This window comes from Nanorana parkeri, unplaced genomic scaffold (genome assembly GCF_000935625.1).
Source record: "Nanorana parkeri isolate BGI_ZX_2015 unplaced genomic scaffold, ASM93562v1 scaffold1935, whole genome shotgun sequence".
Classification (NCBI taxonomy): Eukaryota; Metazoa; Chordata; class Amphibia; order Anura; family Dicroglossidae; genus Nanorana; species Nanorana parkeri.
Genome location: NW_017308203.1, coordinates 103,103 through 111,069, shown reverse-complemented (window position 1 = coordinate 111,069; position 7,967 = coordinate 103,103). Strand labels below are relative to the sequence as shown.

The 7,967-nt window shown below is 37.0% G+C and overlaps 1 long non-coding RNA gene across 1 annotated transcript in view; it reads left to right on the top strand.

The window, feature by feature from the left end:
- Positions 1-7,760, top strand: part of LOC108800145 — an 18,595-nt gene extending 10,835 nt beyond the window's left edge. Inside the window, exons 2-3 of the long non-coding RNA XR_001942078.1 lie at positions 121-131; positions 7,748-7,760. This is a non-coding gene — a long non-coding RNA (uncharacterized LOC108800145). The remainder of the gene's footprint in view (positions 1-120; positions 132-7,747) is intronic.
- Positions 7,761-7,967: the final 207 nt, after the last annotated feature.

Sequence of the window (7,967 nt, the reverse complement as noted above, 5' to 3'; positions counted from 1 at the left end):
ATGTACATCTAGTATAAATTATACAGTAGTTAATCACACCTGTGCAGTCTGCAGCTTCCTTGGCAAATTAATTATATTAGGTTTAACACTCATAATGGGCATTACTGATAAGGAAACTAGCACATTGTTTTGTGAGAATTGTGGCAAAATACCTGTACATAAATTTCATGTTGATTTTTAATTAGTGCTACACAATTTGAGGTGAGAAACATATCTTCACAATTACATCCACTGTGTAATGTACATGTGACTAACATTAAATATATACTTTATTTAAACATATCAATTTGCTTACTCTAATTACAATTGTAAACTACATGTTTGTGTATGAATTATGTGAAATGTAAGTTCATCCTTAATGCCTTGCACTATTTGACAGACTTATCAGAATTAAAGCTGAATTCCAGTCTGATAGCACCAATACAAAGCTGTTATTCAATAAAAAAAGTTGTTAAATGCATCTAATGTAAATTACTAAAAATTGGAGTGCTGGTGACATCTTTTGGAATTACTACTTGACTACACGGTGCCTCCATGGTCGCTACAAGCACCCTATTACAGACATCATCTCCTAGGAGATCCGGTAAGGAGTGCAGGAAGATACACACAATTTTGTAATGTAAATTCCTGTCTTGCATTTTACCTTCTATAATCTCCTGCACAACAATAGTCAGACTAGGAGAGGGCAGTATTAGGTACCAATCAGGCTCTGCACGTGCAATGTGCATGCGTTCACAAGAAACATACCCACAGGAGAAAAAAAGCAAAGTGAGCAGAGGTATGACTTCAGCAGTGTGCTTTTTCTCCATTACACAAATAATAGGCTAGGGGTATGTTTTTTGAACAAGCTGTGTTGCAGTGTAGATTAAATACCTGGCTATGCTGTCTGGCAGGGGTGCTTGGACTGACTAAACAGAAATATTTTGGTAAATAAAACCGTAATACTATGTATGCTTAAAGTGACATTAAACCCTCAGATTTTTTTAACATAAAACAATACTGTAATGTGTGCCTTACTGTAATCCATGGTTGTTTCCCTTCTCTTTGCTGCTCTTCCTTTTAAATCCTCATGTCTTCTCATGCTTGGGGAGAACTTCCCTTTTCAGCTCAGGCTCAACAAGCCTATAGAAACATATACACAGACACCGTGGGGGTGATTTACTAACCTAAACACACGCACGCACTAGGTGCGTGTGATTTTTACACAGCAAAACGTATTTATCAACCAAAAAGTCTCTAAAAGCATATTTCCACTAATGCCATATATGGAAAAATCATGCACATGATGCATATATAATGCTGCTTCACAGTTTAGACAAAAATGGTTAGCTCATGCATTTACATTCCTGCATTCATCAACGCAAGCAACACAATGTAGAGCTAATTTACACAACATCACCTTGCAATTCATGCAGGGCTTTGCACAACACACCTGCTGGGTGTGTACACACTACAAAGGTGTCTAGATTCCACCAATAGATCATGCTTGGAGGGAACACACTACAGAGGTGTATACTTGTTTGTGGCGTCTTTATAAGGTTAGTAAATCAACCCCCGTGTATCCATTCCAGAGACAAGGCAGTCTGCTGCAAAACAGAAGTTCTCCCCAAGCATGAGAAGACATCAGGATTTAAAAGGAAGAGCAGCAAAGAGAAGGGAAACTACCATGGATTACAGTAAGGCACACATTACAGTATTGTTTTATGTTAAAAAATCTGAGGGTTTAATGTCAATTTAAACTCTATAGTTTTTCTTTGATCTGTTATTTGGCTGGGGTTTGTTTCTACTTTGAAGCAGTTACTGAGTTCTAGGCAGGCAGCTGTGACCACTGTCAAACTCCCCCAAAATATGGCAGTAAAACAGTCTGCTAATTTGTATAAGAAACCAACAGATGGATTTTGAAGAATATAACATAGCTTGTATATCTCCTCCCATCAGGAAAATATTTCACCTGTTTATTGCATGCTGTCTATAAAACATTTGTGCTGGATGTTCTTCTTCATCTAATACACGGTGAACACGCCTTAAAACATTTTTAGTTACAAAATGCAACATGATATTGCATTTTCTGTACTAGGAAGAAAGACACAAACACACTTGAAAGAGATTATGACCCTGGGGTCACTTGTTCAATAGTAATTACTATCACTGTTATCCATGATGCTATGTCACCATCTGAAAGGTTTAATTTCTTTAATTCCTTACAATTTTATTTCATTTAAGGGTGTTAGCAGGTTCCTAACATCTGCATATGTTCTAAATGAACAAAAATATAATTTTCCTAATTTTAAACAGGGAAGGTGTGAGATCAGATTTTGGGGATTTATTTATGTAACTTCTTGTAAGGTCTGCTTATATGGCAGCCCCCAAATAAAACAATTCTGAATAAAAACTGAAAAAATAAACTATTTAACTGTGCTGAATTCCATGGGATTCTGAGCACTCTGCTTTCTCAGTAGGCAGCAGTGAGGCACAATGACATCACTGGCACCGTCAAATACTAGCTAGAAACAGGGGTCAAAAGTGAGCTTTTTCTTTATTTTTTTTTACTTACTATTTTTTATTCCTATGCAAGCACCACTTTAAGAAGTGAAACAAAACTGCAAGCTTGTTCAGATATTAATGTTTATATTGAATAATATTTAAATATTTGAAATTCTAAGTTACCTTATTTTAATTAAATATATTTAAATGTAGTGATGTATGTAAAACACATTTTATAGCAAGATTAATGTATTTAATGTATTTAATGTATTATCTTTAGGTAATTATACTTCTATTTTTCTTATTCTGAGAATCTGTAACAAAAGTCTTATATTTTTAATATATCTTCTCACCGTAAAAACATATGTTGACTTTTCTGTGAAATATGCAAGGCTTCATCTGGTATTTTTCAGGAATAAGCAGCACAGGAAAATATTTCTACCTCTTACCTTAGGGTTTTTATCTTTTCTTGTCTTGACTTTTTTAAATTATTCATTTGAACAGACAGGAGAAAAATAATTACCCTTGAAGCTTAAAAACAAAAATAAGACAGACAGAAAAGACAGTCAATCTATATTATCTTATTACAATAAATTAAATTTATTTCAAGAAATATTTCCTCATTTCAAATGAGTGATAATATTGTTATATACGACAAATAATCACATACAATAATAAAAGATTGACATGGAATGTAACCAGTTGATGTAATTCAACATCTAGTTGAATTTAAGTTAAGTTTCAAATGTTAAACCATAAGAGCCTCATGAGAGTTTTTTTAAATTACTCCTAAATACCAGCAAACATGGTTATGCAGGTTGAAAAAAGACAAATGATCATCAAAGTTAACCAAAACAAATAAATAGATGTATTAATAAATAAAAACAACTTGAATTCTTAGAACCCTAAACTGCAGTTGATTCACAGCAAGGCAGAAAAACCTCTTGCTGTAACGGGAAAAAAAATACATCCTGATCCCCAATAACAATCAAATGCTCAATGCACATATTATGGTATAATTCTTTAAAATGCATGCAGTCCCTTTTGAAACAATCTGAGTTGCCTAGAACTATCTGTGAATGTAAAAGGTCATTCCATATTTCACAACCCTTTCTGTAAAAAAAATCCCAAAAACCTTTTATATGGAGGTTCCATGGAGCTAACAATATAAAAGATTTATATTTATACAAGACAGTCATATCCCCATTTAATCACCTTTTCTTTAGGATTATTTACTTTAGATAATTATTCCTCATAGATCCATGACTCTTAATAATTTAGCTGCACTTCTCTGCACTATTTTCATTTCCACATGTACAAATGAGCTGAGCTTTTGTGATCTGATACCCAAAACTGAAGTTCACATTCAGGATGAGATCTTACTAATGCTCTGAATATGGGTATGATTATGTATCTCTCTCTTGAGTCTAAGGGGTTTATGTACCTTAGACAAATAGGCTGTTCACATGCAAGCTAATTTTTACTTGGTGACTTAGCTTAGTGAATGAGGTGACTCATCATCTAACATTGTCCATTTATGTGCAAGCCAAAAATACATTTTTTTAAAATTTTCCATGCACATGATTGGGTATTCTTTGAAAAAGGAATTTTCACTATATTGACAAAGCTAGGCGTACATTTCCTTGCAAAGTAAATATTCTCATGCAAAGTGAACAGCCTATTTACCTTTTGTAAACCAATCTCTTTGCCCTTTGTAATATGAGAAAGCAACTTACTTGCTCTAGAAGCCATATATTTTTATCAATAAGTTTTATTAGGTTTGCATATAATAAATACAAACATACCATTTGGTACAAAAATTAAAAAAAAAATTATAAATAAAAAATAAAATAAAAAGAAAGAAGAGAAAAAGAAGGACAAAAAGACATCAGGCATGTGGCATATATAAAGGGTACAACCAACAGTATACCCAACCGCAATTTTAAATCTTACAGCATAACCTGAATATAGAAATACATTTTTCCGCATACATCTTTAATTAGCATATTAAAGTGAAAGGTAAGGAATGTAGGGGGTCAGTGAGGGGGATAATAACCTTGTCAGCATATAGGCCAATTTTGTGGTGGTGTTGATTAACCCTAATACCCTCCACTTCTGGGCATTTTCGAATAGTTGAGGGCGAAAATTAACGGGGATATTGGGCATCCCTGTCGAGTGCCATTAGTGATGCAAAAAGGGGTGGATAGCAACCCTGACATGCGAACCTTTGCATTGCGTTGAGAATATAAGGCCGAAATTGCAGAGCCTATAAATTAAATTAAATAAAAACAAATTTGTCTAGGATAGCCCATAAATAACCCAATGTACTCTATTGAAGGCCTTCTTCGCTTTTAATGAAAGAAGCAGAGAAGGCCGTCCAGATTGCTCTGCATGTTGCACCAAATCCAGGAATCTCCTCGTGCCATCAGGGGCCTGTCTACCGTACACAAACCCCACCTGATCTGCGTGGATCAGATCAGGAAGGATGTGCAGGAGATGATTAGCTATGAGTTTTGCATATAGTTTTACATCCGTATTGAGTAAAGATATAGGACGGAAGTTTACAGGGTCCCCCGTCGGCTTATTTTGTTTAGGAATAGTAATGATAGTAGCCTCAAGAGATTCACTTGGGAAAGATCCTACTGTCGCAGCTTCATTGGCAACAACACATAATTGCGGAGCCAACACTGCTAAGAATGCTTTATAGTATTCAGCTCCATACCCATCAGGGCCCGGAATTTTATTTAAGGGTAGGTTTTTCATAGCAGTAACGACTTCAGAGTCGGAGAACGGGGTTTGAAGTCCGTCTAGTAAATCTGTGGGGACAGAAGGGAGTGATAGGGAGGCTAAAAACTTTTGTATCTCTGCATTAGACGGTGAGGGGGAAGATGGGGATTCCTGCAGGTTGTACAACGATGAGTAGTACTCACTGAACCGGTTGGCTATATCAAGGGGATTATAAAGTCTATTCCCAGTACTATCTAGAATGTAAGGAATTGTTACGTTTGTTTTGCGACTTTTAAATTGTTTGGCTATGAATGCTCCAGGTTTATTACCTTGGGAGTAGTACTTCAGATTGAGCCGTTTAATCATGAAATCGTATTGAGACGTTAGGAGGAGGCTAAGTTCGTGTCTAAGAGAGGTTAAAGTAACAGAGTTGGAAGGGTTAGGGGCTAATTTATTTATGGATTCTAAATTGCGAATCTGGTCTAACAGAGCCTTCACAGCACTATTATGCCATCGTTTCTCCTGTGCCCCCAGTTTAATAAGCAGTCCTTTAATGAAGGCTTTATGCGCATTCCATACAATGGTGTGGTTACTAGCAGTAGAAGCGTTGATATCAAAGAAGGCTTTCAGTTCAGATTGGACATGTTCTCTGTGATCGGGATTAGAAAGTAAGCTAGGGTTGAATCTCCATGTGGGAGAGATATGAGGAGGGGCAGCTGGAAAGAGAGTGAGTGAGGTGGGAGCATGGTCCGACCATGTTATCAACCCAATTTCCGCCTTGGCAACTTGTTGTAGAGTGAATTTGTCCACGAGAAACATGTCCAATCTGGAATATGAATTCTGGGTATGGGAGAAATAGGTATAGTCCCTTTTAGTCCCGTGCAAACATCTCCAGGCATCATACAATTAGTGAGTATTGAGAATGGAAGAAAGGGAGCGATTGCTTCTTCTGTTTATATTGGTTGAATCAAGGGTCGGGTCAAGTATTTCGTTAAAGTCCCCACATATGATAAGGTGACCTTTGCGCATATCGGTAATCTTCTAGAAGCCATATATTGGCATTGTAAACTGTTATTTATTCTATGGTTTACTAAGACACCCAGATCTTTCTGCCTCATTGATTCACTTTTTTTTCATAGTTTTCCCCTAGTTTTACTCACCATAGATTGTATGATTAGTTCACGCTTTTAGCTCTCAAAAACATAACTTTACATTTATCAACATTAATCCTCATTTGCTGTGTAGCTGTCAAATCAAACATTGCATCCAGGTCAGCCATAACGTTAGAAATATTTTATTAAGGTGTGCACAACATAGTAGCGGTCATGACTATATGATGTACAATATAGTGTATGTACTGCAGCAGGTAGGACTATGTGAATGTACAACATATAGCTGAACAGTATATAGTGTGTATAGTGTGCAACATTCAGGGCTAAATAATGTACAAAACAGCATATAAAGTGCAGTGATCAGAACTGTTTAATGTACAACATAGTGTATAAAGTGCAAAGGTCAGGTCTATCTAACATATAGAGTATAGCAGTCAGTCCTACTGAACATACAATGTAGCATATGGCATGAGTGATCAGGACTATGTATTGTACAACATAACGTATAGAATGCAGGGGTCAGGACTATGCAATGTACAAAATAGTGTAGGAAGTACAAGGGCACAACAATCTATTATTAACAGTACAGTGATAAAGGATTATGTAACATGCAACATAGTATATAGAGTGCAGTGTAGTCAGGACTATGTAGAGTACACAGTGCAGCAGTCAGAACTATGTACTCTACAATGTAGCCCATACAGTGCAGCAGTCATACTGCAAAGATCAGGACTATATAATTGCACAGCAAAACTTGCTCAGTGCAGTGGTTATGAATAGTCAGCAATGATGGTTAGCACTCAATTGTATCTTCTTACACTTTTCATCAATGCTCAGTGTGCACCCTTTTATTGGTCGTCAGTGCTTAGCATGCCCCTCACATTGGTGTTCAGTGCTCAGTGTGCTTTCTTATGTTGGCAGTCATTGTTTACCCTTAAGTTAGAGGTCATTGTGTCCCTTTATGCTGGTGGCTAGAGTGTGCACTTACATTAGTGGTCAGTGTGTCCCCTTACATTGGTGGACAATGTGTCCCCTTACATTGATGGTTAGTGTGCCCCCTTATGTTGGTTGTCAGTGTGCCAGCTTATATTGGTGGTCAGTGTAAACATCCTCTGCCATTAGTTGTAAGTGTAACTGTCCCCTTACATTGGTGGTCAGTGTGTCTGTTTAGCTACATTGGGGAACAGTGCTCAAGCTTTCGCTCTGGCTGCCCTCCTCTTCATGAGCAATCATTGGTATCAAATATAATGCATGTGGTTGTGGAGTGATCAGGCAGGCTCATGCATTAAGTCCCCGGCACTGGAAGTGCACATACATACACACAGGCATGGGGACAAAAGCATTAACCTTCCCAAAAACCCAGGTCTGCCCAGGGAAATTGCCAGCAATAACTTGACAGACAGGGGGATGGAGGGGAAGTTTAGGTTGTGCACTGTGTGCAGTGAAAAAATTGATCAAAGTAGATGGTGAGCAGTTTACATCCTCACAGCCTGGGGCACCAACAATCAGATGCAGAGATGAGTAAACATTTTGTGCCCAATTTGCACTACTTACCAGCTGAGGCAATCGGAGTTGAACAATATTCTGTGCAATCCATTTTGTTCATCTTTGGTTGCGTCCATGTATTTGCTCAAAAAAATATTT